The sequence below is a fragment of the Pristiophorus japonicus genome, chromosome 1 (assembly GCF_044704955.1).
Source record: "Pristiophorus japonicus isolate sPriJap1 chromosome 1, sPriJap1.hap1, whole genome shotgun sequence".
Lineage (NCBI taxonomy): Eukaryota > Metazoa > Chordata > Chondrichthyes > Pristiophoridae > Pristiophorus > Pristiophorus japonicus.
In genome coordinates, this window is record NC_091977.1 from 77,424,831 (window position 1) to 77,451,287 (window position 26,457).

Below are 26,457 nucleotides of genomic sequence, written 5' to 3' on the forward strand. Positions count from 1 at the left end.
ATTCACAGTAGGCATAATGTTGGCTTCAGATCGTAGGGAATGGAAAGTGCTTTTTCTTGTGAACAAAAATAGCAAGTGAGGAAATAGTCTGCATGGTAACAGAGCAAAGTGGAAAAAAATGATGGGAAAAGCTAAGAACAACCAATTGCCTAGTGTCTAGTATTGGAACATGTTTCCCATGGTAGTGTTATGTTCAGACATGGTGATGTTACATATAGTGTTAATATTTACAAGCCAGTGCTCCCAGAACAGAGGTGTACATGATAGGAGTGCTTTGCCTGCCCAAATTGCAATGAAATTCAAGTGAGGATCACGAATTGGATGTCCGAATTCCCGATAAGTGGTCCAGTAAGGCAAAGCTTTGTGCCAGGAGAGCTAACTCGTAAATGTTAATCCTATTGCCTGGGGTCATAGCCCATGTCTGCGTCTGATCCTTGTTGCCACAGAGGCAGGTGTAGCTTTGTTTTCCCTGACAGTAGAGTGAAGAAGTGTTTTATGGCAGACTAGGAGATGCAGGTAGTGAATTAATTAGATTTCAGGTTCAGCTTCGCAAATACCAAAATGGTACAAACCCCAAAGCCAAATTCAAAGCTGCAACCTGCCCTCAACTTCAATCTGACTCTAACTACATGGCTTATAGCGAGGTGCATCATACCATGGTTACAATTGTTTTCAATTTGATATTAACCAATCTACAGATGTAATACGGCAGGCTGGCCTTGAGGCATAGCAGATGAAGGAAAAACTTAACTGAGCTGTTACAGCAAAAGCCAAGTATTTCTTTACTTTAAAGGAAAGAAGTAATGTCTTGTTTCAGAGCAACAATGAAAGCTGAAGGTGGAAGTTTTCCACCTCACATTACATTTAAGTAACTGGCCTGAAGTTCCATGAATCATCAAAAGATGTTCTTTTGTTGCTGCAATATCATTGATCAAGACTTCTTAAGCAAGACTCTGTATTTGACGTGAGTGTCCTCGACTCCATCGCACAGCATGCTACCTGCCACCATCTCGGCACAACACCAGCCCGGCATGAGGTTGAAAAGGCCATCTGGCAGCTGAAAAATATCAAGGCCTCAGGAGCAGATGGAATCGCTGCCGAAGCACTAAAACATGGCGGAGAAGTACTCTTGGAGTGAATCCATGACCTCATCACTCTTATCTGGAAAGAGTAGAGTATGCCGTGGGATCTCAGAGGTGCCGTAATCATGACCATTTTCAAGAAAGGTGACAAGAACGATTGTGGTAATTACAGAAGAGTCTCCCTGCTGTCTGCCACAGGGAACATTATCGCAAGAATCCTCCTCAATCATCTCCTCCCAGTGACTGAAGAGCTCTTCTCAGAGTCGCAAAATGGATTCTACCCACTTAGAGGCACAACGGACATGAATTTCACCGCGTGACAAATCCAAGAAAAATGTAGGGAACAGCAGCAATTGCTCTACATGGCCTTCTTTGACCTCACAAAGGCCTTCGACTCTGTCAACCAAGAGGGATTATGGAGTGTCCTCCTCAAATTCGGCTGTCCTCAAAAATTTGTCAACATCCTCCTTCGATGACATGCAAACCCTCATCCTAACCAACAGATCCACCACAGACCCAATACAAGTGCAGACCAAGGTCAAGCAAAGCTGTGACATTACACCAACATACTTCTCAATCTTTCTCACTGCAATGCTTCATGTAACCTCCAACAATCTGCAGAGGAGTGAATCTACAAGACAAATGGGAAATTGTTCAACCTCCGTTGCTCCAGTCAAGTACCAAGGTTGTCCCAACCTCTGTCATTGAATTATAGTATGCAGATGACACTTGCATTTGTGCACACTCAGAAGCTGAAATCCAAACCATTGTTGACACCTTCACTGAAGTATACGATAGTCTGGGCCTTACTTCAAACATCTGTAAGACAAAGGTTCTCTACCAACCTGCTCCCGCCACACAGTACTGCCCCCCCCGATCATCAAGATCCATGACAAGACTTTGGACAGTATGGACCACTTTCCATATCTTGGGAGCCTCCTATCAGCGAGGGTGGACATCAATGATGAAACCCAACAACGCCTTCAGTGTGCCAATGCAGCCTTCGATTACCTGTCGAAAAGAGTGTTTGAAGACCAAGATATAAAACCCGGCACCAAGCTCATGGTCTACATCATAATCATCATAGGCAGTCCCTCGAAATCGAGGAAGACTTGCTTCCACTCTAAAAGTGAGTTCTTAAGTGACTGAACAGTCCAATTAAGGAACCACAGTCTCTGTCACAGGTGGGGCAGACAGTCGTTGAAGGAAAGGGTAGGTGGGACTGGTTTGCCGCACGCTCCTTCTACTGCCTGCGCTTGGTTTCTGCATGTTCTCGGCGATGAAACTCGAGCTGCTCAGCGCCCTCCCAGATGCACTTCCTCCACTTAGGGCGGTCTTTGGCCAGGGACTCCTATTGGTGGGGATCTTGCATTTTATCAAGGAAGCTTTGAAGGTGTCCTTGAAACGTTTCCTCTGCCCACCTTGGGCTCGCTTGCCATGTAGGAGTTCCGAGTAGAGCGTTTGCTTTGGGAGTTTTGTGTCAGGCAAACGAAAGATGTGGCCCGCCCAGCAGAGCTGGTCGAGTGTGGTCAGTGCTTTGATGCTGGAGATGTTGGCCTGATCGAGGACGCTAACATTGGTGCGTCTGTCCTCCCAGGGGGTTTGCAGGATATTGCGGAGACATTGTTGGTGGTATTTTTCCAGAGATTTGAGGTGTCTACTATATATGGTCCAAGTCTCTGAACCATACAGGCTCACCCTACAATATGAAGTTCGGGACTTGGAATGTCAGGACCCTCATGGACAATTTCAACAGTGACAGGCTGGAACGTCGCACCGCTATAGTTGCCCGGGAACTTAGAAGTTTCAATGTCGACATCGCTGCCCTAAGCGAGACCCGGTGAGCAGGGGAAGGCCAGTTCAAGGAACAAGGTGGAGGTTACACCTTCTTCTGGAAAGGCAAACTAGAGGGAGAACGCCACCTCCAAAGAGTCGATTTCGCTATCAAGAATGAGCTGGTCGACCGCCCATGCTTTCGTACTCAGTGAAGATGTTGACTATGACTTGGAGTTCAGCCTCTGAATGTGCGCAGACGCAAGTGTCATCTGCGTACTGTAGCTCGACGACAGAGGATGGGCTGGTCTTGGATCTGGCCTGAAAGGTCGCCTATTGCTTGGGTGGAAGAATACCCAGAATTTATTGCTCGAGTTAAGATAGTTTCTGAGACCCATTTATTAGGGGCCTACAAGGATTGTGGATTTTTTTTTAAACTGTTGCATTTATTTTTCTTCCAATTTTCTGACTTCCTCTACTGAAGATGTTGATTTAATTTTTGCCCCCATCTCACAGATCCTAAGCCCTCTCTGGTACCTGTTCTAAGTGGTTATTATTCATGTGCAGGCCTTAAGAGTAATTGACAGCAGGCTATTGCATACATTCCAAGCAGCAACATTTCACGGTTAGAGTTTTGGTGGCCGAAATTCAGCCCCGCCCAAAACGGGTGGCACCTACCATTTTTTAAGTGTTTTTACCACAGCTTGCGATGAGGTGGCCTCTTTTGCGAAATCCAGTTCTTTTCATTTTTTTTTTAAGCGGACCGGAAGGGTGGCAGTAAGTACTCTAGAGGGGCGGAAGTGGAGGCGGGACAGAGTCACCGCCACTGTCGATCAGCAACGGAGCGGTGATGACATCACTACGTCTCTCCCTCATTTAAAGGGGAGAGAAGCAGTGATTATTTAAGTTTGGCCCACTGGGTCACCAGGGAGGGTTTCGACCCAGCCAGCAGCCTAGTACCCAAGAGAGGTCGCCTGTTGGCAGCCTGGCTGATCCCGGGCGCATAATTAGCCGGCCGATCGGGAAGTCGGCCGGCAAAAAAAAACATAGTGGCCGCGGCAATGCGGCCTCCCTTTGAAAGGAAATCATGCTATCATGGCTCACAGGATTAAAGGAAGGTGCATTGACAGAAAAAGCTGTCGGGGGCACCACGCAGCGCGTTTATTACTTTTGCAGCAAAATCTCTCAGTGGGTGCGGGAGATCAACGGTGCACCATTTGATGATGCACTAAGGACGGCCGGCAGCAGTGGGGCAGAAGTGGGGACTGCCAGAAAACCACCCGAGCTGAATTTCGCTGGCGGCGGCCATTGGACCGGAAGTCGGCATCGCTTGACTCCGCCACTTGGCCTCTGCTTTCTGGCGGCAAGAGGCCTTTTTGGGGAACTGAATTTTGGCCCCTTGGAATCCAGTCACCATGTCAGCATGTGCTGAAAAAAATCAGTGTGGACTGGGCCCAATCCCCTCAGTACTGTTGTTCCTTTCTTTCCCGTTTCCTCCCTCCCCTACTTCTCCCTCTTACCTGAGTTTGACTGCTAACAGATGGGCCCGGGTCCCTCTTTCTTTAATGGCAGTATATCTCAGCTGCTGTGCACTGTAGGTGAGAACTGTCACCAGAATAGGAGGTCTCCTCTACAGTATACAATCAGAATTACTGCCATTAGCAGTAAGAATGGCACAAGGTTGAGAGGGGTCCTGGTCAGCTCCATTGGCAGTGCACTCAGGTAAGTGCAGAATAGCGGAGGGGTGGGGTGGTGCATGGATGGTAACAGGGAAGGGCAAAGGTGGCAATAAAGGAGACAATGAATATCAATGAAAGGGGGTCTTCTATGGCAGTGAAGAGTGAAATAAAAAAGAAAGACTTGCATTTATATAGCACCTTTTACGACCACTGGATATCTCAAAGCGTTTTACAGCCAATTAAGTACTATTGGAGTGTAGCCACTGTTGTAATGTGGGAAACACGGCAGCCAACTTGTGCTCAGCAAACTCCCACAAACAGCATTGTGATAATGATCAGATAATCTGTATTTTTTGTTTGGTTGATTGTGGAATAAATATTGGCCAGGACACTGGGTAATAAATCACCTGCTCTTTTTCAAAATAGTGTCATGGGATCTTTCACATCTACCTCAGAGAGCAGACAGGGCCTCAGTTTAATGTCTCATCTGAAAGATAGCACCTCTGACAGTGCAGCACTCCCTCAGCATGGCACTGGATTGTCAGCACATTTATATGCTCAAAGCTCTTGGAGTGAGGATTTGAACCCACAACTTTCTGACCCAGATGCGAGTGTGCTGCCCACTGAGCCTCAGCTGACACTAGAGCTGACACAGTGGACACAAATAGATGGCATGGAAGGGCAGCAGAGAGGGTAAGAGTTGGCAATAGCTTACAAAGAAAGTGGGTAAACAGATGACAAGGAAGGGAGCAATGAGCAGATGATAAAGGGGAGGCAGGAGGTGGCCAATAGATGGCAATGAAGGAGATAGGGAAAAGTCAAATGCAGGGCAGAAGGAGGGGGGAGAAGCTAGGTGTGGCAATATTGGGGAGAGGAAGGAGAATGCCAGCATTAAATTATAGGAAGTGGGAAGAGAGAGTGCAACATGGAAGAAAATACTAACATGAACTGGAGAAACATGTGCAAGTTTAAACTGAGTGTTTGAAGAAGCAAAGGAATAGCTTGATGGAGGGTGAGAGGGAAGAGCCCCAGCATGGATGGTAGGTGAAAGATGAGTACCAATGTGGGTTAGATTGGGTGGAGAGAGACTACCCGATTAAATTTGGCTGGGGAGAGGGTGAACAGTGCCAATGTGAGGTGGGTCGGAGGAAGAATTCCTCACAATCCTCGGCAGTTGCATCATTGTTATGCTGTTATTGTGCTGAAAACAATTGGGGAAAATCTCATATAGTTGATTACACTGTTTGTGCACTGTTATTGTGCTAAACAAAGATTTCCTGAATCTTTTCAACAGTACATATATCATAGAATCATAGAATGATACAGCACAGAAAGAGGCCATTCAGCCCATTGTGCCCGTACCGGCTCTTTGACAGAGCTATCCAATTAATTCCACTCCCCTGCCCATAGCCCTGCAATTTTTTTCGTTTCAAGTATTTATCCAATTCCCTTTTGAAAGTTATTATTGAATCTGCTTCCACCATCCTTTCAGGCAGCGCATTCCAGATCATAATAACTCGCTGTGTAAAAAAGATTCTCCTCATGTCACTTTGGTTCTTTTGCCAATCACCTTAAATGACCGTCCTCTGGTTACCAACTTTCCTCCTGATGGAAACAGTTTCTGTCATATATGTATATTCTGTACATACTAGGCTGGTACCACTAGAGGGTGCAACTGTGGGAGGCCCAGGCAGCGGCTGTATAATAGGCTGGGCACCACATTGCTTGCTCACTCTGAGAGACAATAAAGAGCTGAAGCTCACAGCAGTTGAAGGACTGCACTTGGCCTCGTGGAATTATTCTACAGATAAGTAGAGACATATTAGTTTCTCCTCATCAAAACCCTTGAAGACCTCTGCCAAATCTTTTCTTAAACTTCTCTGGACAAGAACATAACATAAGAGCATAAGAAATAGGAGCAGGAGTAGGACATTTGGCCCCTCACACCTGCTCAGCTATTCAATAAGATCATGGCTGATCTGATCTTGGCCTCAACACTACTTTCCTGCCCGCTCCCCATAAACATTGACTCCCTTATCGTTCAAAAATCTGACTATCTCCACCTTAAATATATTCAATGACCCAGCCACCACAGCTCTCTGGGGCAGAGAATTCTAAAGATTCATGACCCTCTTCCTCATCTCCATTTTAAATGTGCAACCCATTATTCTGAAACTATGCCCCCAAGTTCTAGATTCCCCCACGAGGGGAAACATCCTCTCTGCATCTACCCGATCAAGACCCCTCAGAATCTTATATGTTTCAGTAAGATCACCTCTCATTCTTCTAAACTCCAATATGTATAGGCCCAACCTGCTCAACCTTTCTTCATGAGTTAACCCCTTCATCTCAGGAATCAACCTAGTGAACCTTCTCTGAACTGCCTCCAATGCAAGTATATCCCTCCTTAAATAAGGAGACCAAAATTGTATGCAGTACTCCAGGTGTGAATCATAGAATCAAAGACGTTTAAAGTACGGAAGGAGGCCATTTCGGCCCATCGTTTCCAAGCCGGCCAACAAGAGGCTGTCCAGTCTAATCCCACCTTCCAGCTCTAGGTCCATAACCCTGCAGGTTACGACACGTCAAGTGCACATCCAAGTACTTTTTAAATGTGGTGAGGGTTTCTGCCTCTACCACCCTTTCAGGCAATGAGTTCCAGACCCCCACAACCTGCTGCGTGAAGAAATTTCCCCTCAAATGCCCTCTAAACCTTCTACCAATTACTTTAAATTTATGCCACCTGGTTGTTGACCCCTCTGCTAAGGAAACTAGACCCTTTCTATCCATTATATCTAGGCCCCTCATAATTTTATGCACCTCAATGAGGTCTCCCCTGTTCCAAGGAAAACAAACTCAGCCTATTCAATCTGTTCTCATAGCTAAGATTCTCCACTCCTGGCAACATTCTCATAAATCTCCTCTGTACCCTCTCCAGTGCAATCACGTCCTTCCTGTAATGCGGTGACCAGAACTGCACGCAGTACTCCAGCTGTGTCCTAACCAGTGTTTTATACAGTTCAAGCATAATCCACCTGCTCTTATATTCTATGCCTCGGCTAATAAAGGCAAGCATTCCGTATGCCTTCTTAACCATCTTGTCCACCTGGCCTGCTAACTTTAGGGATCTGTGGACATGCACCCACAGGTCCCTTTATTCCTCTATACTGCTCAATGTCCTACTATTTAATGTGTATTCCCTTTCCTTGTTAGCCCTCCCCAAATGCATTACCTCACACTTCCCTGGATTAAATTCCATTTGCCACTGTTCTGTCCATGCGACCAGATGATTGATATCTTCCTGCAGACCGCAGCTTTCTTCTTCATTATCAACCACACGGCCTATTTTTGTATCATCTGCAAACTTCTTAATCAAATCCCCTGTATTCAAGTCTAGACCATTGATGTATACCACAAAAAGCAAGGGACCTAGCATTGAGCCCTGCGGAACCCCACTGGAAACATCCTTCCAGTCACAAAAACACCCATCAACCATTACCCTTTGCTTCCTGCCTCTGAGACAAATTTGGATCCAATTTGCCACTTTGCCCTGGATCCCATGGGCTTTTACTTTTGTGACCATTCTGCCATGTGGGACTTTATCGAAAGCTTTGTTAAAATCCATATTCACTACATCATACGCACTCATCGACCCTCCTGGTTACCTCTTTGAAAAATTCAATCAAGTTAGTCAGACACAACCTTCCGTGAACAAATCCATGCTGACTGTCCCTGATTAATCTGTGTATTTCTAAGTATAGATTTATCCTTTCCTGCAGGACTTTTTCTAAAAATTTTCCCACAACTGAGTTTAGGCTGACTGGCCTGTCATTACTCAGTCTATCCCTTTCTCCCTTTTTAAACAAAGGTACCACATTAGCAGTCCTCCAGTCCTCTGGCACCACACCTGAAGTCACAGAGGATTAGAAAATGATGGTCAAAGCCTCAGCTATTTCCTCTTTTGCTTCGCATAACAGCTTGGGATACATTTCATCCGGGCCTGGGGATTTATCCACTTTCAAAGCTGCTAAACCCCTTAATACCTCCTCTCTCAGCATGTTTATTTCATCTAATATTTCACAATCCTCCTCCTCGATAGTAGTGTCTGAATCGCCCCTCTATTTTTGAAAGCAAATGGAAAATATTCAATAAGAACCATACTCACATCTTCCATAGAAACATAGAAAATAGGTGCAGGAGTAAGCCATTCGGCCCTTCGAGCCTGCACCACCATTCAATAAGATCATGGCTGATCATTCCTTCAGTACCCCTATCCTGCTTTTTCTCCATACTCCTTGATCTCTTTAGCCGTAAGAGCCATATCTAACTCCCTCTTGAATATATCCAATGAACTGGCATCAATAACTCTCTGACGCAGGGAATTCCACAGGTTAACAACTCTGAGTGAAGATGTTTCTCCTCATCTCAGTCCTAAATGACCTACCCCTTATCCTAAGACTATGTCCCCTGGTTCTGGACTTACCCAACATCAGGAACATTCTTCCCGCATCTAACCTCTCCAGTCCCGTCAGAATCTTATACGTTTCTATGAGATCCCCTCTCATCCTTCTAAACTCCAGTGGATAAAGGCCCAGTTGATCCAGTCTCTCCTTATATGTCAGTCTCGCCATCCTGGGAATCAGTCTGGTGAACCTTCGCTGCACTCCCTTATTAGCAAGAACATCCTTCCTCAGATTAGGAGATGAAAACTGAACACAATATTCCAGGTGAGGCCTCACCAAGGCCCTGTACAACTGCAGTAAGAACTCCCTGCTCCTGTACTCAAATTCCCTAGCTATGAAGGCCAACATACCATTTGCCTTCTTCACCGCCTGCTGTACCTGCATGCCAACTTTCAATGACTGATGAACCATGACACCCAGGTCTCGTTGCAGCTCTCCTTTTCCTAATCTGCCACCATTCAGATAATATTCTGCCTTTGTGTTTTTGCCCCCAAAATTGATATCCTCACATTTATCCACATTATACTGCATCTGCCCATGCATTTGCCCACTCACCTAACCTGTCCAAGTCACCCTGCAGCCTCTTAGCGTCCTCCTCACAGCTCACACCGCCACCCAGTTTAGTGTCACCTGCAAACTTGGAGATATTATACTCAATTCCTTCATCTAACTCGTTAATGTATATTGTAAAGAGCTGGGGTCCCAGTACTGAGCCCTGCGGCACTCCACTAGTCACTGCCTGCCATTCTGAAAAGGACCAGTTTATCCCAACTCTCTGCTTCCTGTCTGCCAACCAATTCTCTATCCACGTCAGTATATTACCCCCAATACCATGTGCTTTGATTTTGCACACCAATCTCTTGTGTGGGACCTTGTCAAAAGCCTTTTGAAAGTCCAAATACACCATATCCACTGGTTCTCCCTTGTCCACTCTGCTAGTTACATCCTCAAAAAATTCCAGAAGATTCGTCAAGCATGATTTCCCTTTTATAAATCCATGCATCATTCTGCCTCCACACACAGATTACCCTCATGGTCTCTCATCGGCCCTAACCTTTCTTTAGTTATCCTCTTGCTCTTAATAAATTTATAAAACATCTTTGGGTTTTCCTTGATTTTACTTGCCAAGAATTTTTCATGCTCTCTCTTTGCTTTCCTAATATCCCTTTTGATCTCACCCTGGACTTTCTATACTCCTCGAGAGATTCTGCAGTATTTAGCCCTCGGTATCTGTCATAAGCTTCCCTTTTTTTCTTTATCGTACCCTGTATGTCGCGAGACATCCAGGGAGCTCTAGATTTGTTAGCCCCACCCTTTTTCTTTAAGGGTACATATCTGGCCTGAATCCTGCGGATCTCCTATTTGAATGCCTCCCACTGCTCTGACACTGATTTACCTTCAAGTAGCTGTTTCCAGTCCACTATGGCTAAATCACCTCTCAGCTTAGCAAAGTTGGTATTTCCCCAACTTAGAATGTTTATTCCTGGTCTACCCTTGTCCTTTTCCATAACTACCTTAAATCTACCTGAATTATGGTCTCTAGCACCTAAATGATCTTCCACTGATAACCCTTCTACCTGCCCAGCTTCATTCCCGAAAACTAAATCCAGAACCGTCCCCTTCCTTGTTGGACTTGCTACATGCTGGCTAAAAAAGTTTGGTCTCATCAACGCCCTGTACAGTTCTTGCAAGAATTTCCTACATTTATACTCCATCCCCCTTGAAATAAACGGCAACATTCCATTTGCCTTCCAAATTACTTGCTTTACCTGCATGCTTTTTGTGTTTCATGTACAAGGACCACCAGATCCCTCTGTACTGCATTTTTTAGTCTTTCTCAATTTAAATGATAATTTGCTTTTTTATTCTTGCGACCAAAGTGGATAACCACACACTTTCCCACATTATACTCCACTTGCTAAATTTTTCCCATTTACTTAACCTATCTATCTCCCTTTGCTGATTCTTTGGGGCCACAATTGCCCTCCGACCCAAACGGGGCACATGTATCATTTTTTTAAGTGTTTTCTCCACCCCAATACATGGGGCATAGAATCCAGCAAAATTCAGCTCTTTATTTATTTTTGCAGCAGGCCAGATGTGGGGTCAGGAGCGGGGCGGAAGTGCCGTTCTGTCAGGTCGGCCGGCGGGCTGCGTCATCAGCGCCACGCTGACGAGTCACAGTGTCCCTCCCCTTCAGTTAAAGGAGCGGGCCGCTGGAAGTTCTGCAGCCACTTTAGTGGCATCCACTGTGCCACCAGGAAGGGTTTCGACCAGGTCAGTGGCCCGGTACCCAAGAGGAGGTGGCCCGGTACCCTGTTGGCAGACTGACTGAATTTGTGGCTGCCATTGTCGGTCCAACTTCGGAGTCGGCCGCCAATTAAAATGAAATGGCGGCAGTGACAGTGCACCCTCCCCTTTAAGGGTGGACGCGCCGCCCAGCCACAACAAGATTCCCGCCGGGGAAAGCTGTCAGGGACACTGAGCGGCAACTGATCCGATCCTGCAGTGCAATTTCCCAGCAATTTTCCATGCAGGGCAGAAAGGGGGCTGCCGCCAATCGGTAATGGGTCGGTGCATGCCCGACGGGGTGGGAAGATGGCCGGGGCAGTCCCGTACTCCACTCCAAAATAATGGAGGGCAATTTTCTAAATGTCGGCCCCTCCCCGCCAACCAAGCAATGAGTCCTTACTGACCCGTGGCCGCCTCTTTGAGAAAGGGGCAATTACAGCCGCTTTGTGTCTTCTTCACAACTTTTTTCCCACCTCTCTTTGTAGCATCAACAAATTAGACAACATTACACTCAGTCCCTTCATCCAAGTCATTAATATAGATTGTATATAGTCTCGCATCCATGGTACCATTCGAGTAAATCTCTTCTGCACCCTCTCTAAGGCATTGACATCCTTCCTAAAGTGTAGTGCCCAGATTTGGTTACAATACTTCAGCTGGTACCTGATTTATAAATATTTATATGGCAGTACATTTATAATGGCAGTCGGTTTAGCGCTATGTACTGTAGGTGAGATCTGTCACCAGAACAGGCATTCTCCTTTACATTATACAGTCAGAATCAGTGCCATTAGCAGCATGAGTACCATATGGTTGAGAGGGGTCCTGGTCGGGTCCATTGTGTCCTTGTTTTTGTACTCTATGCCTCAGTTTATAAAAGCAAGGATCACGTGTGCTTTTTGAACAGCCTTCTCAAGTTGTCCTGCCACCTTCAAAGACTTCTGTATGTATACTCTCAGGTCTCTCTGTTCTTGTACCCTGTTTAAAATTGTACCAGTTATTTTATATTGCCTCTCCTCATTCTTCCAAAATGTATCATTTCATATTCTCTGCATTAACTTTAATCTGCCATGTGTCTGCCCATTTCACCAATCTGTCTATGTCCTCCTGAAGTTTGTTACTATCCATCTCATTGTTTACTATATTTCATAGTTTTGTTTCATCTGCAAACTTTGAAATTAAACCCTGTATACCCAATTCCAATTCATCAATATATATCAAAAAGAGCATTTATCCTAATAGCGACCTCTGGGGAAAACCGTATTATATTTCCCTTCAGTCTGAAAAACAACCATTCATCTCTGCTTTTTCTCCTCGACAATTTTGTGTCTGTGCTGCCACTCCTTTAATAGCATGGGCTTCAATTTTGTTAATAAGTCTATTATGTGGTACTTTATAAAACGCCTTTTGAAAGTCCATGTACACAACATCAACCGCACTACCCTCATCAACCCTCTCCGTTACTTCATCAATGAACTCAATCAAGTTAGTCAAAAACAATTTAACCTTAACAAATCCTGTCATTTATTAACCCATATTTTTCCAAGTGACAGTTAATTTTGTCTCAGCTTATTGTCTCTAGTTTCCCCACCACCAATGTTAGACTTACTGGCCTATAGTTGCTGGATTAATCCCTCACCCCTTTCGTTACACCCAACAAAAACGCAGTGTAACAGCTCCCCCTAGCATTTCAGAAAAGTATAAGTGAGGAATTGGTGAGCTGAAGAAGTCATCAACCTCACTGACTGGTTACAAGCTTCCAAGGATTTTTTTTAACCCCTTCCTTTATATTTTTTTGGCACCTGCCCTTCACTTTACTGTGATGCTTTCTTCCCTTCTCAGAAAAAAATGGTGTCACCTGATTTCTCTCAACCCCAAACCCACCCTCAGATCAATTTAGCAAAAAGGATGGCTTTCCCCATGGGCATACCACTCTATGCCACCATGATTGAGCAGGAGTGCGTCCGGGCCAGGACAATCAGGCAGCATGGTAAAGGACAGAAGCCCATCAGGTAAGGCCGTTCCCGATATGTGTACAAGCTGCACTGACCCGATGAGAACATCTCTGTCTGTCACAATTAAAGTGATATCTCTCAACTTTTATGGCTCCATTTCCTTCCAGGCTGTCACAGAAGATTTGTTCAACATTAACCTGGGAAGTGTGGGAAGTTGGATATGAGGCAGTTTCTCGATGAACTGAGCATGGAGCGGGGTAAAGGACCTATGTGAACTGTTGCAAGGTATTGGATGAGAATATTAGAAATAGAGAATTGCATGCTCATTGATCATCTCATCTATTTCTGACAATTACTTTTAATGAAGGGCCTAGGAGGGAGGATTGGAGTAGTCTACAAGGGTGAGGAGCGGAGGGGATGGTGTGATCATGACTCCTGCAGAGTTGGAAGAACACTCTTTCTCCTCATGGCTCCACAGGAATGTTTTTTTGAAGAAGAAACAAAAATTAACTTTCTTTTCATTGGCTGCGAGGGCCACGGAAGAATCTAGAGTGTAGCAGGTCTGTCGCTTGCCCTGGTCATCGCCGACTAATTTCAACAGGTGTTGATTGGGTGCTGGCAGTCCACTACTAAAATTTACATGTTTTGTGCCTGTTTTATCCCTGGAAAACGGGCGAAATGCAAACAAATTTCTAATCCTCGATTGGTCTCACACTTTCTTAGAAGCAGTGGTTGTTGAGGGTGCTTGATGGGTCCATTGGCTTCTGGGGGAAGGAGATGCAGGTTAGCATTTTGCTTCTGGATTCTTTTTATCAGAATACAGTTCTTTTGGAAGGAGAGATTAGCACATAGAATGTTGGCAGGTCTTTTTTCTTATATCTAATGGTCTGCTGTGTATTTACAACATTTTCTGTTTTTATTTCAGGTGTGTTTTTTTATCTTTTCCATTTTTTTGCTTGTTTCATTCACCTCCATTTGTAATTTTCTTGTTGTGTATCTTTCCCATTCCTTTCCCCCCCCGCACCGCCCCCCCATCTTACTTAACTATTTAATGTTCTTTTGTCCTTTTAATACCTTCTCATTTTCTTGTTGAGATGATCTGTGTATATCACCATCCAGCTTTTGCCTCACTCCAGCTTTTCAGGGCCATTTTGTTGACCATTGATGACCTCTCTGCAACAGGAGTTGGCACTCCTGACTCTGGCTGCTGTTCACTTCCCCTCCCTTTCATTTTGCTCAGTGTTATTAAGACGTTTGCATAGTTTATAGTTTCCAGTTCTGATGAAGGGTCTACACCCAAAACCTGTTTTTAGTCTTTTCAGATACTGATGGATCTGCTTTGCATTTCCAGCAGATGCAGTTTTTTTCTTTTTATTTGAATAATTTGGCAGTATGATAAATGCTTTATGCAGAAAAATGTTAAAACATGAGGAACATGCATTGCATTTATTAAATAATCAGGAATCACATTGTTCCACTGTAAATCATTGGAGTCATTTTGCTTCAATCAACTTCCATCACCTGACCCATTATTATGCAAAATAAAATAGCCAGAAAGAACCATCTACCTAAAGTTGCTGAAATTCTTATTTGTTCAGTACTTAAGAACTATGTCTTGGCGATACAAGAGTATTCTCAGCACCATTACGCTGCGCCCTGTGTTATTCTAAGATATTATAAAAATGAAACCCACTATACATCAAAACACTGAATATTACTGTGGTTCCAAATTCCTGCTTTTCTTATCATTATGGGACAGGTGCACCAGATGTGTGGTAGAAGCTGTATAATATTGGTAAAAGGATAATAAAGCTGACTGTGACAATCGACCTAAAGATATAAGCCAAGGCATCAAGTAACACACTGTACTATTTTCCCAGCAGTAGGTTAATAATACAACCTTGAAAATTACTCTCAGAGATGTTATTGTGTGGATGCTTAGAACATTTGTATCAATGTTTTCTCTCTGCTATTTTAACGGAGGCATTAATCCATTTTATAATAAATGGGATTTGTCCAAAAACAGCACTACTGGTAATTTCCAGACTACATTTAGTGCATATTATACAAAATATACAGACATGTTTTCTTTTTATTGCATTTGGAGTTAAGGGTCACATAGGCATAGTGCAGAGAGAAAATACCAATGGATTTGGAACCACAGTAATATTCAGTGTTTTGATGTATAGTGGGTTTCATTTTTATAATATCTTAGAATAACACAGGGCGCAGCGTAATGGTGCTGAGAATACTCTTGTATCGCCAAGACATAGTTCTTAAGTACTGAACAAATAAGAATTTCAGCAACTTTAGGTAGATGGTTCTTTCTGGCTATTTTATTTTGCATAATAATGGGTCAGGTGATGGAAGTTGATTGAAGCAAAATGACTCCAATGATTTACAGTGGAACAACGTGATTCCTGATTATTTAACATTTTTCTGCATAAAGCATTTATCATACTTAAAGAAGGGTAACTTTGAAGGTATGAGGCGTGAATTGGCTAGGATAGATTGGCGAATGATACTTAGGGGGTTGACTGTGGATGGGCAATGGCAGACATTTAGAGACCGCATGGATGAATTACAACAATTGTACATTCCTGTCTGGCGTAAAAATAAAAAAGGGAAGGTGGCTCAACCGTGGCTATCTAGGGAAATCAGGGATAGTATTAAAGCCAAGGAAGTGGCATACAAATTGGCCAGAAATAGCAGCGAACCTGGGGACTGGGAGAAATTTAGAACTCAGCAGAGGAGGACAAAGGGTTTGATTAGGGCAGGGAAAATGGAGTACGAGAAGAAGCTTGCAGGGAACATTAAGGCGGATTGCAAAAGTTTCTATAGGTATGTAAAGAGAAAAAGGTTGGTGAAGACAAACGTAGGTCCCCTGCAGTCAGAATCAGGGGAAGTCATAACGGGGAACAAAGAAATGGCAGACCAATTGAACAAGTACTTTGGTTCGGTATTCACTAAGGAGGATACAAACAACCTTCCGGATATAAAAGGGGTCAGAGGGTCTAGTAAGGAGGGGGAACTGAGGGAAATCTTTATTAGTCGGGAAATTGTGTTGGGGAAATTGATGGGATTGAAAGCCGATAAATCCCCAGGGCCTGATGGACTGCATCCTAGAGTACTTAAGGAGGTGGCCTTGGAAATAGCGGATGCATTGACAGTCATTTTCCAACATTCCATTGACTCTGGATCAGTTCCTATGGAGTGGAGGGTAGCCAATGTAACCCCACTTTTTAAAAAAGGAGGGAGAGAGAAAACAGGGAATTATAGACCGGTCAGCCTGACCTCAGTAGTGGGTAAAATGATGGAATCAATTATTAAGGATGTCATAGCAGTGCATCTGGAAAATGGTGACATGATAGGTCCAAGTCAGCATGGATTTGTGAAAGGGAAATCATGCTTGACAAATCTTCTGGAATTTTTTGAGGATGTTTCCAGTAAAGTGGACAAAGGAGAACCAGTTGATGTGGTATATTTGGACTTTCAGAAGGCTTTCGACAAGGTCCCACACAAGAGATTAATGTGCAAAGTTAAAGCACATGGGATTGGGGGTAGTGTGCTGACGTGGATTGAGAACTGGTTGTCAGACAGGAAGCAAAGAGTAGGAGTAAACGGGTACTTTTCAGAATGGCAGGCAGTGACTAGTGGAGTGCCGCAAGGTTCTGTGCTGGGGCCCCAGCTGTTTACATTGTACATTAATGATTTAGACGAGGGGATTAAATGCAGTATCTCCAAATTTGCGGATGATACTAAGTTGGGTGGCAGTGTGAGCTGCGAGGAGGATGCTATTAGGCTGCAGAGTGACTTGGATAGGTTAGGTGAGTGGGCAAATGCATGGCAGATGAAGTATAATGTGGATAAATGTGAGGTTATCCACTTTGGTGGTAAAAACAGAGAGACAGACTATTATCTGAATGGTGACAGATTAGGAAAAGGGAAGGTGCAACGAGACCTGGGTGTCATGGTACATCAGTCATTGAAGGTTAGCATGCAGGTACAGCAGGCGGTTAAGAAAGCAAATGGCATGTTGGCCTTCATAGTGAGGGGATTTGAATACAGGGGCAGGGAGGTGTTGCTACAGTTGTACAGGGCCTTGGTGAGGCCACACCTGGAGTATTGTGTACAGTTTTGGTCTCCTAACTTGAGGAAGGACATTCTTGCTATTGAGGGAGTGCAGCGAAGGTTCACCAGACTGATTCCCGGGATGGCGGGACTGACCTATCAAGAAAGATTGGATCAACTGGGCTTGTATTCACTGGAGTTCAGAAGAATGAGAGGGGACCTCATAGAAACGTTTAAAATTCTGACGGGTTTAGACAGGTTAGATGCAGAAAGAATGTTCCCAATGTTGGGGAAGTCCAGAACCAGGGGTCACAGTCTGAGGATAAGGGGTAAGCCATTTAGGACCGAGATGAGGAGAAACTTCTTCACCCAGAGAGTGGTGAACCTGTGGAATTCTCTACCACAGAAAGTAGTTGAGGCCAATTCACTAAATATATTCAAAAGGGAGTTAGATGAAGTCCTTACTACTCGGGGGATCAAGGGTTATGGCGAGAAAGCAGGAAGGGGGTACTGAAGTTTCATGTTCAGCCATGAACTCATTGAATGGCGGTGCAGGCTAGAAGGGCTGAATGGCCTACTCCTGCACCTATTTTCTATGTTTCTATGTTTCTATGATCAAAATGGCCTATTCCAAGTGGTCTACTCCTGCTCCCATTTCTTATGTTCTTAGCAAGAATTGGGCAGGCTCTGCTACAGGTGTGTAATCCTCCCTGCTCAGTTTTTGCTGCTGTGTTTTGCATCATTGCGGCATTCATAGAGAGAAATCCCTGTAGCTACAGATTCTGGAAGGTGAGCCTGCAGCCATGGAAGCAGAGGAGGAAGTAGAAAAAGGGAGAGGAGACTTGGCCACTCCATGCAGGCAACTCTGAAAATTCTCAAATAATTGCATGAAGACTTTCTGCTGATAGATCTGTGCAGCTCGGTATGAAGCCCCTGTAAAGCCCCTGGAAACTGTATGTTTGTCCTGAACCTTCATTTCCACTGGTGACTGCTGGACTGCTGCCACTCAACTTGCAACTCCTCACCGGTGCTCAGTGCTTCACAAGGTCCCCTCTCCTGATCCCCTGATCTGATTCACTCAAATTGGATACTTCTGTGTTGATGCGTGTAGGGTTTGGAGTGTATGGCCGGACCTCATGTGATGAGTCAACTTCCTGCTCCATGCTGATGCCAGCATCTGATGATCTTTGGAGACTCCATACAGACAACAGAGAATATACATTAGCCATTACTCAATGGTAGCACTCTCAACTGTGAGTGAGAAGGTTATGGGTTCAAGCCCAATTCCAGAGAATTGAGCACATAATCCAGTTTGACACTTCAGTGCAGTGCAGAGTTGATGTCTTTCAGATGAAACGTTAAGCTGAGGCCCCGTCTGCCATTTCAGACTGATGAAAATGAACCCAATGGAAGAGCATAGGAGTTCTGCCGATGTCCTGGCCTATATATCCCTCAACCAACATCGCTAAAACAGATTTTCTAGTGATTTCATCGTAGCGGTCCCTCAAAACGAGGATCACTTGCTTCCACGCCAAAAATGGATGAGTTCCCAGGTGTTTCAAGGAAGGACCCGAACTACATTCTCAAGGGTGCAAGGTGCCTGTGCATGGATTTTTTTAATGTGTGGTGTCCGTTGCACACCAGCCACCACACGAGCTTGACAGGAATAGATAGGCATTTCTGCAGTCACAACCAAGACTCCAGGATGGTTTGTTTCCTCCCTGGTGCAAGGATCAAGGATGTCTCGTAGCAGCTGCAGGGCATTCTGGAGGGGGAGGGTGAACAGACAGTTGTTGTGATGCATATAGGTACCAATGATATCGGTAAAAAATAGGATGAGGTCCTACAAGCTGAATTTAGGGAGCTAGGAGTTAAATTAAAAAGTAGGACCTCAAAGGTCGTAATCTCAGGATTGCTGCCAGTGCCACATGCTAGTCAGAGTAGAAATAGCAGGATAGCTAAGATGAATAGGTGGCTTGAGGAGTGGTATAGGAGGGAGGGATTCAAATTCCTGGGACATTGGAACCGGTTCTGGGGGAGGTGGGACCAATACAAACCGGACGGTCTGCACCTGGCAGGACCAGAACCAATGTACTAGGCGGAGTATTTGCTAGTGCTGTTGGGGAGGGGTTAAACTAATATGGCAGGGGAGTGGGAACCTATGCAGGGAGACAGAGGGAAGTAAAATGGGAGCAGATGCAAAAGATAGAAAGAAGAAAAGTAAACATGGAGGACAGAGAAACCCAAGGCAAAAATCAAAAAGGGCCATATTACAGCAAAATTCTAAAGGGACAAAGTGTGTTAAAAAGAAAAGCCTGAAGGCTCTGTGCCCCAATGCGAGGAGGATTCATAATAAGGTGGACGAATTAACTGCGCAGGCAGATACTAACGAATATGAAATAATTGCGATTACGGAGACATGGCTCCAATGTGACCAAGGCTGGGAACTCAACATCCAAGGGTATTCAACATTCAGGAAGGATAGACAGTAAGGAAAAGGAGGTGGGGTAGCATTGCTGGTTAAAGAGGAAATTAATGCAATAGGAAGGAAGGACATAAGCTTGGATGATATGGAATCTGTACGGGTAGAGCTGCGGAATAGCAAAGGGCAGAAAACGTTAGTGGGAGTTGTGTACAGACCACCAAACAGTATAGTGAGGTTGGGGACAGCATCAAACAAGAAATTAGGGATGCATGCAATAAAGGTACAGCAGTTATCATGGGTGACTTTAATCTACATATAGATTGGGCTAACCAAACTGGTAGCAATATGGTGCAGGAGGATTTCCTGGAATGTGTTAGGGATGGTTTTCTCGACCAATATGTCGAGGAACCAACTAGAGGGCTGGCCATCCTAGACTGGGTGATGTGTAATGAGAAAGTACTAATGAGCAATCTTATTGTGCGAGGCCCCTTGGGGAAGAGTGACCATAATATGGTAGAATTCTTTATTAAAATGGAGTGTGACATTGTTAATTCAGAGACTAGGGTCCTGAACTTAAGGAAAGGTAACTTCGATGGTATGAAACGTGAATTGGCGAGAATAGACTGGCGAATGATGCTTAAAGGGTTGACAGTGGATAGACAATGGCAGACATTTAAAGATCACATGGATGAACTTCAACAATTGTATATCCCTGTCTGGAGTAAAAATAAAACAGGGAATGTGGCTCAATCGTGGCTAACTTGGGAAATTAGGGATTGTGTTAAATCCTAGGAAGAGGCATATAAATTGGCTAGAAAAAGCAGCAAACCTGAGGACTGGGAAAAATTTAGAATTCAGCAAAGGAAGGCAAAGGGTTTAATTAGGAGGGGGAAAATCGAGTATGAGAGGAAGCTTGCTGGGAACATAAAAACTGACAGCTAAAGCTTCTATAGATATGCGAAGAGAAAAAGATTAGTGAAGCCAAATGTATGTCCCTTGCAGTCAGATTCAGGTGAATTTATAATGGGGAACAAAGAAATGGCAGACCAATTGAACAAATACTTTGGTTCTGTCTTCACGAAGGAAGACACAAATAACCTTTCCGAAAAACTAGGGGACCGAGGGTCGAGCGAGAAGTAAGAACTGAAGGAAATCCTTATTAGTCAGGAAATTGTGTTCGGGAAGTTGATGGGATTGAAGGCCGATAAATTCCCAGGGCCTGATAGTCTGCATCCCAGAGTAGTTAAGGAAATGGCCCTAGAAATAGTGGATGCATTGGTGATCATTTTCCAATAGTCTATCGACTCAGGATCAGTTCCTATGGACTGGAGGGTAGCTAATGTAACACCACTTTTTAAAGAAGGAGGGAAAGAGAAAACAGGGAATTATAGATTGGTTAGCCTGACATCAGTAATGGGGAAAATGTTGGAATCAATTTTTAAAGATGAAATAGCGGCGCATTCGGAAAGCAGTGACAGGATCGGTCCAAGTCAGCATGGATTTTGAAAGGGAAATCATGCTTGAAAAATCTTCTAGAATTTTTTGAGGATGTAACTCGTAGCTTGGACAAGGGAGAACCAGTGGATGTGGTGTATTTGAACTTTCTAAAGGCTTTTGACAAGGTCCCACACAAGAGATTGGTGTGCAAAAATAAAGCACATGGTATTGGGGGTAAGAGAACTGGTTGGCAAACAGGAAGCAGAGAGTCGGGAAAAATGTGTCCTTTTCAGAATGGCAGGCAGTGACTAGTGGGGTGCCGCAATGTTCAGTGCTGGGACCCCAGCTCTTTACAATATACATTAATGATTTAGATTAAGGAATTGAGTGTAATATCTCCAAGTTTGCAGATGATACTAAATTGGGTGGCGGCGTGAGCTGTGAGGAGGAAGCGAAGATGCTGCAGGGTGACTTGGACAGGTTAGGCGAATGGGCAAATACATGGCAGATGCAGTGTAATGTGGATATATGTGAGGTTATCCACTTTGGTGGCAAAAACAGGAAGGTAGAATATTATCTGAATGGCGACAGATTAGGAAAAGGGGAGCTGCAACGAGACCTGGGTGTCATGGTACATCAGTTGGCATACAGGTACAGCAGGCAGTGAAGAAAGCAAATGGCATGTTGGCCTTCATAGTAGGGGATTTGAGTATCGGAGCAGGAAGGTCTTACTGCAGTTGTACAGGGCCTTGGTGAGGCCCCACCTGGAATATTGTGTTCAGTTTTGGTCTCCTAATCTGAGGAAGGACATTCTTGCTATTGAGGGCATGCAGCGAAGGTTCATCAAACTGATTCCCGGGATGGCAGGACTGACATATGAGGAGAGACTAGATCGACTGGGCCTGTATTCACTGGAGTTTAGAAGAATGAGAGGGGATCTCATAGACACATATAAAATCCTGATGAGATTGGACAGGTTAGAGGCAGGAAGAATGTTCCCGATACTGGGGAAGTCGAGAACCAGGGGTCACAGTCTAAGGATAAGGGGTAAGCTATTTAGGACCGAGATGAGGAGAAACTTCATTCAGAGAGTTGTTAACCTGTGGAAATCTCTACCGCAGAAAGTTGTTGAGGCCAGTTCGTTAGATATATTCAACAGGGCGTTAGATATGGCCTTTACTGCTAAAGGGATCAAGGGGTATGGAGAGAAAGCAGGAAAGGGGTACTGAGGTGAATGATCAGCCATGATATTATTGAATGGTGGTGCAGGTTCGAAGGGCCGAATGGCCTACTCCTGCACCTATTTTCTATGTTTTTATGTTTCTATGTTGACAGAGCTAGGTCTTGGTCCAGTGGCAAGGATTACCCAAGACGACTGGAGACCAGCTCTGCTGCACGGACCTAGTGCGCGCACTATGCGGGCTGGCCCGTGCTGTCCCTAGGCCCCTGACCCCGAACTCACGCCTCCCCTGGGCCCCAATCACGTCCCTCTACAGTCTCTCGCTGTTCCTTTGCACCAACCTCGCCGCATGTAGCATATTGCTGTGCGCAAATTGACTGCTATATTTCCCTACATTACAAATGTGATTACATTTCAAAAATACTTAATTGGATATAATGCATTTAGGGACATCCAAAGGTTATGAAAGGCGCTATATAAATCCAAGTTCTTTCCTTTATAAGGTATGCATTCTGTTGTGTATGTAAATAAACAGACTAACTTAACTAGGAGTAAAATAACTTAGCTGTGTCCTTTATAGCAACACCCAAAATAGTGTCCCAAAACCAGCAGGAACCAGCTTGTTTACAGCAATGTGTGAATAGCTCCCGTAGGTTTCTAATGAATGTCTAGTGTCCTGAGATTTCATGCAACAAACAGAGTATGAACACATCATATTTCCCCCTTCTAAAAAATACAGTCTATGAGCAGACAAAGTCCTTGAGATAGCCAGGCCGTGTTCTGATACACTGAAACTGGCGTGGAGCTTGTGGTGTTTAATTGAGGTTTTCGGTTGGGAAACCTGCTGTTCCATCCTGCTGGTCTGTGAGTTGAGGTCAGTCTACGAGCGTTCCATTGAGTTCCATCATTAAGCTCGTAGGTATGATGGTTCAACTTACGCCCGATTTATTTTGGAAGTGAAAGAGAAGATGCAAGCTTGTGACTCCGATTTGGGCGCTTAACTCTGACGCAATCTCCGTTCTTCAGTTGGAGCTTTTTGAGCACGTCGTTTTGTGTCAATGTACGACTTCGCTTTTCGTTGGCGTTCCGAAATCTGGGATGTGAGTTTGGTTATTTTCACGCTAGGTTTGGCTGGGGGTTTGAGAATATCCAGTAGCCAGCGAAGATTTCGCCCAATCATGAGCTCAGCGGGTGACTTCCCCATTAGCGAGCGCTTTGTCGAACGGTATGTGCGGAGAATGGTTTGAACCGCTTTGTCCAATGTTTGGCCTGCTGCAAGATTGGCTTTCAAACCCTCTTTGAGGATGAGGTTAAAACACTCAATGCCTCTGTTGTTTTGAGGACTGTACCGAACAGTAAGGCAATGCTCGATACCATGACAAGTGAGGAAATCCGCGAACTAGATAGATACAAACAGTAATCCATTGCCAGTGATTATGACTTCTGGGAGGCCCCACTTCGTGAACATATGCTGCAGAATAGTGACGATCGTTGATGAGGTCACTGAACTTATTGTAGCAATTTTTGGCCATTTGGAATGCAGGGCATGTCATCATCATCATAGGCGGTCCCGTGAATCGACGATGACTTGCTTCCATGTCAAAAAGTTCACAGGTGTTTAAATGAAGGAGCTAAAATTCCAGGTCTCGAATTAAATCTTGAAGGGTGGAAGATGCCTGTCCATAGATTTTTTTTTAACGTGTGATGGCCATTGCACACCAGCCACCACATGGGCCTGACAGAGCTTGGACTTGGTCCAGTGGCAAAGATTAACCAGAGACCAGCTCTGCTGCATGGACCTAGTGCGTACACATATTGCAGTGTGGCAGGCCCATGCTGCCCCTGGGCCCTTGGCTCTTCTGGGCCCCGAACTCGCGCCTCTCCTCGGCCCCGATCACATCCCTCTACAATCTCTCGCTGCTCCTTTACCTTGACCTCGGCGCTGCTGCTGTACCTGCCCACGCTCCAATCATCGAGCTGGATCTTGGTGACATCCTTCTTCACTGCCATGGCTCTCCTGTGCTGCTCGCTGGAGTGGTATGCCACCACGCTGCTCCTTCAGTGCTCCTGCAGGGCATGTACTACAACAAGGAAACGCTGGTGCTGTGGAGCTGCTTCAACTGGACCGAAGATATCCAACTGAATTTGTTGCCATTATTATGTCTATAAGCACTCTAGTGATGATTGCATGAGGCAGGGTATTGTACTTGAACTGTGGTGACCTTAGTTCATTTATTACAACTCCTGAGTGAGGGTACAGCATGGTGAGCTCCCTTTTATACCTGGTTACCTGTAGTGTACAGGTGACCCCTAGGTCTCCACCAGTTGCACCCTCAGGTGGTACAAGCATTGTGTATACAGTGTGAAGGTACATCCAGTAGTCTTATGTAACTGTACATTGAGTGTACATGGAGTATACTTATGTTATACCTACACAACATCACTCTCCCAAAGTCTTGTGCCACTGGCCTTTGCATTGTGTGCTCTGGCCCTAGATTTGAGTTCCCAAAGCCCTTGCACCATGTCTATGCTCTCTCCCTGTTGACCCCCAAGTCCTTATTGCCATAACATTGGAAAATGGTCAGCAGTGGACGGTTTGAGGTTGCAGTGGGGATTGAGTGGATTCTGGGTGTGATCCATGTGTGTCCATGGCTACGTACATCCATTCCCCACCGCCCCCCCCCCCATACATAGACCATATGTGTGGCTCAACACCTGCATCTGCATACATGTACAGAAAGAAAGAACAAAAAAAAGCATAGGATTAATTACATCACTGTTTGGGTTCTGCAGTAGTGGAACAAGTACATTTTACAGGTAAGGTACATACGTGGTATCACAGTCTTGCCCCTGGGTTCTGTAGGTTCAGGTAGGTGAGGACGCTAGTTCCAGAGTAACCGGACTGTGTCCAGGTTGTCTGATGGCGGCACTGCGCCCCCTGCCAGCTGGGTGGGCTCGGATTGCTCCCCTGGCTGGGTCTCAGGGCCTTTGCCGTTGCCTAGTAGTGGGCAGAGCCACAGGAATGTGTGGCCTCCATGTCCTCCTTTGAGGGCTGTGGTGTCTCTTTGCTGCCCTTCAGCAATAGTGGGAGCCTGTCATCCCACGTCCCATTGGGAAAGCTGGAGGGTGCTGGTCTCTTGCTCCCTGTGCTGGCCCTGGTGGCCAGAGAGGTAGAGCCGATCAGGGGCAGGGTACCAGTAGTGGTGCCTTTGCCGTCCGCTGTACGCTGGCCCTGCAGCTGGCATGCTCCCTCTGTGTGTGGCCACATTCCCTGGGGCATCACATTGGCCCCGGAGGCGCAGATTACATGGTCGGGTGGCCCGCTGGACCTGGGTGCTTCCGCCAGGAGGTAGCCCTTGGATTTCTCGGCATGCATGTAAATCCCTGCATCGCACATCATCACTTCGTTTACTCTCACAATACATTGGTTCTGACCACAATCGCCCGATTTATTATGGTTAGTTACATTTACAAACATGAAATTGTCAGTTACATCTTTTACATATGTATCACCATCATCGCTGTATAAAGAGTGGAACTGTCCCTTTAATTGTGATGGATTCCCGGTCTCCTTTAAGGGGGCCAATCGGGTTCGCTGCTCGGCATCATGTGTTGCTTCATCAACGCTGCCTCTCGTGGTCTGGCTGACGCCATCTTTACTTCAGGCACTTCACCTCGTGGTTCAGGCGCAATCTTCTTTCTCTCCACGAGGTCGGCTGCGGTGATCCTTTTCTCCCCAGGTTCTGCCACGGAAGCAGGGAAGTTGCCTTCTGCGCCAATTTTCTTCCTCCGGAGTCCTGCCACTGGAGCCTGGAAGGTGAGGTCGGGTTGTTTCGGCTGGATCATCTCGCAGTTGGGTTGAGCAGTCTGGGTCATCTCCATGCAGTCGAGTTGGGCGACTGGTTTTTCAGGTGCTGTGTTGGATCCAACTTCGGGGCCACGGAGGATGTTGATCGCTGGAGGTTGGAGGTTTTCCCAGCTCCAATGGATCTTTTTCATCCATCTTCTTCCTAATAGCGTTGAACCATCACCAGCAACGATCCACAAAGGTAACTTGTGCATATCACCATCATGGGACACCTGGACATCCACGCTGCCAA